This window comes from Anas platyrhynchos, chromosome 21 (assembly GCF_047663525.1).
Source record: "Anas platyrhynchos isolate ZD024472 breed Pekin duck chromosome 21, IASCAAS_PekinDuck_T2T, whole genome shotgun sequence".
NCBI classification, from domain to species: domain Eukaryota; kingdom Metazoa; phylum Chordata; class Aves; order Anseriformes; family Anatidae; genus Anas; species Anas platyrhynchos.
In genome coordinates, this window is record NC_092607.1 from 15,397,467 (window position 1) to 15,401,131 (window position 3,665).

A 3,665-nucleotide genomic window follows, 5' to 3' on the forward strand; every position below is an offset into this window, starting at 1 on the left:
ATCCGGCCCCGGCGCCGCTCTCCCTTCTGTCTCCCTTGGGCTGCTTCCATTTGAAGCCATCCGTAAAGGAGCAACCGGCAAAGGGTACCTCGGGCACCAGCACATTTAGGATGTGGAGGGGCACGAGTGCAACTGAAATAGGGCAGGAGCACCTCGCTCGGGTGCCAGGACTGATCTGCACAGTGCCGTGTTGCTGAGCTAATGCTTTGGCAAAAGGCTGGAGCCAATTCATCACTGTTTGTCCCCAAAACAGCTGCTGCCTTTGCCAGATTATGTCCGGAGGGCATCACCTCTTCTTTCCTCCAGGTCCTTCCTGCGCTGCCTTCTGGGGAGGTGGCACTGATACAGCTGGGCACGGGGAAAGTACACCAGCAGGAGTACATCGACACAAAACTCTGAAAAAACTTTGGAAAAGAGAAAAAGAAAAGAAAGAGTAAGGCAGTTTTCTTTCTCTCTCCTCTTGTATATTTATAACCCACATTTTTTCCAATATAAAAGAAGGAAAGGACAAAAAAAAAAGAAACAAAAATCCATTGCAAGTGGAGCTACAACAGCCTTTCCTTGTCCTTTATGGGTGAGCATTGTCCCCATGAATCACAAAGGATATTTTTGTTTTGTTATGGACACAAAGTCCTCCAAATTAGAAGAGGCAAAAGGCCAAAAAGAACTGATATCAAAATTTCCAGGCAGGAGGCTGTGCTTCCAGCCCCTCTTTCCTGATCTCACTCTTGATCCTTGCTGGTGGCTCCATTCACTCCTGTACCGCACAGGCTCACGATGCAAAGACTTCTTCCTGCTTTAACTGAGCAAACACCTTGACCATAAACCAGCCTGGTGTTGTTCTGCAGACCGTCTCCAGCACCTGCATGCCACCAGCCTTGGAAATTTAAAAGATGAGCACACCTTCAGGAGATGGTGTGTGAAAAGACAGGCAGTGAAGTCACGGAGGATGTATGTTTGTAGTCGTATGGAGAGATGGGGAAACAACCAGCCTCGAGCTGGGAGTAGGGGGAATAACGTGAAGAATTGCAGACAGTTCGGCAGGTTGCACGCTGGCAGTTCCTCAAGGACATGAAACAAAGGATCTGTGGCTGTGTTGGTACTAGGATGGAGGGTAATGGATAGTGGGCAGGGAGGCACGGCACTGCAGCTGGAAGGAGATGCCAAAATCCACCCCATCAGGCTGCCCTTTGGGAAACGTCATCCCTTCATTATTCACTTCTTGTTTGCTGTCCTGATGAGGCATGGGGCATCCGTGGGAGCGGTGGGGGAAGCAGGTGAGAAGTTTGGAGCAAAAGTCCGAGGAACACGGAGAGGATGCTTCTGCTCACTGGGAACTGGGCTTCCTCCAGCCATGCTCCCTGGGGAGACAGAAGCTGGGACCAGCATCGAGGAACCTCAGTGCTATGAGCACAAGGGAGGCAGCAAGGCGATGGGCAAAAAATAAGCCACGATAAATATTTCAAGGCCCGCACAACTCATGACAGCTGTAACAAGCGTATATCAAAAGCTCCCACAAACCCAGGAAATTTCATTAAGAAGCCCACACTGCCTGGACACATATGGAATTATGATGCTCCTCATCCTTTCCCGTGTCAAAATCCCCCAAGCCTCAGCTACCTTAAAAAGCTGTTTGTAACAGATCTGAGAGTTTACATCTTCTTAATGCTACCATATAGGGCACGTTCAGCTGGCTATATTTGACTGATATAGTGCATTCTTTATGGTGATCATTCCTTGATTAAAAAAAATATTTTTTATGTGTCAGGCGCTTTCTGTCACTATCTGCCGTAAATCAAATTGTCACAGGGATGGTAATAGCACATGAGGTGTTTGTGCTCCTAAGCACCACATGCAAACGGGTTTGCAGCATCATTGCAGCCATGCTCGGACACAGATGTCCCTGGAGTGCAGCAGGGCTCGGGCACACCGTGGGGTACAGGGACACTCCAACCATCCCTTGTGCCACCAGGGTCACAATCACGTCCTGGCACTGGGGGTGAGGGCTGAGCCCTGTGCCAGCTGCTCAGGGCAGATGTCCCAAAACCACAGATAGAAACCACAGAGAAATATCTAAAATACCCAGGCATTGCAAGGGTGCTGCAGGACACGGCTGGAGATGAATTAACCCGTGAATATCTCGGTGTATTTTAATATGAAAAAACCTTTTCTCCTCTTGCAGTGATAGGCAGAGTCCCACAAAGTGCTGCTGAAGTTGCTTCTCTCCCTTCTATTTCGTGCTCCCAGAACCGCTGCTTTGCAACCACCCCGTGTTTCTCGCACCGTGGAATATTCTGCACAGAAGTAAAATTTCCTGGCTGGGGATGCCGGGACAAGCTGTCTGTGCTGCGGGAACCCGAGCTGCAGCCGGCCTCGCAGGCCATCAATCTCCCACTCCTCACTTTCAGAGCTTCTCAAATTTCAGCCTGGCATCTCCGATCGTAAGTCTACTTCACCATTTTAATAGCACTAAATGGAATCTGTGTTACTGCCCTTATCTGCTCTCTATGTCTTCCGGGTCATACATGCTTAGTTTACTGTCAGAGACAAGTTTTTACTGCTGTCAGCACTGCGGAGCCGCGGTACCTGCAGAGCAGCAGGCTGCGTGCTCGGCTCTGCCTTGCTCATTGTCAAGAAAATTACCACCCGCAATCTGATTCCCGAATATTTGTCTTGCGGTGGCTTAATTGGTGCCATCAATGTAATACTGGAGAAAAAACACTACGCAGTGCAAAAGGAAAAGCGATGTTATCTATTTACAATCCTTTTGTGCAGCGGTAATAATAATTAACATAACAACAATGACTAATAATTAGAATTGCCTGCATTAAGTTAAGGAGATGATTTTGTTTTCCTTCATGCGCAGGCATATCTGGGCTCATTTTCCTCCTGTCTGTGGGGAAAAGAAGTGTGAGAAGTCCACAAGCAGGCCAAAAGTGTCTGAACAGGGGGATGCAGGGGCTGCAGCTGCACCCCCAGCCCCTTGTGCACTGCTGGCAGAGGTGGCCCGGGGCACACACATGGTTTTTGGCGCTCCTGTGCAGGATGCCAGGGCTGGGTGTGCTTACTCACCTCTGTATGGCCCCTGAGAGCCCTGGTCAGCTGTCTTTAAAATCATCCAAGGCAGAACAATGCAGGTGGAGATGCTAAAAGACACAGAAAAGATGCACACGTGGCTTCGTTTTCACACCCCTTCACTCTGAGCCCTGCAGGCTGGATCTGCAGTTCCAGCAGCAAAGAAAAACCTTTGTCAAATTAATAGATTTAGAAGTAGAAAACACCCGCTGAGGGTCTGGGCACACTCTGGGGATCACCCACTCGGGTTTTGCACCAGCAGCAGTGACGGCGTTATTTTTGCTTTACGCCAGCACGAATAAGGGCAAGATCTGGAAGATAAGGACAAAGTTTTACTGCCTCTCTTCCCTTATTGTACCCTCACTGATGCTCTGGAGGCACCGTGGGGGCACCCAGCACCCCGGGCAGCCCGTGCCGGTGGGCAGGCAGCGCCCGCAGCCCGCTGCCGGGGCTCCCTCTGGCACGCCGGCAGCCGCGGGGCCGGAGAAGTGATCAGCTGTTTATGAAAGGATCGTTTATTAAATCCCGTTTGGCTAAAGTAATTCCTGCCAGCGTGAAGGTACAACAAATTACAAATGAATAATCCCTCC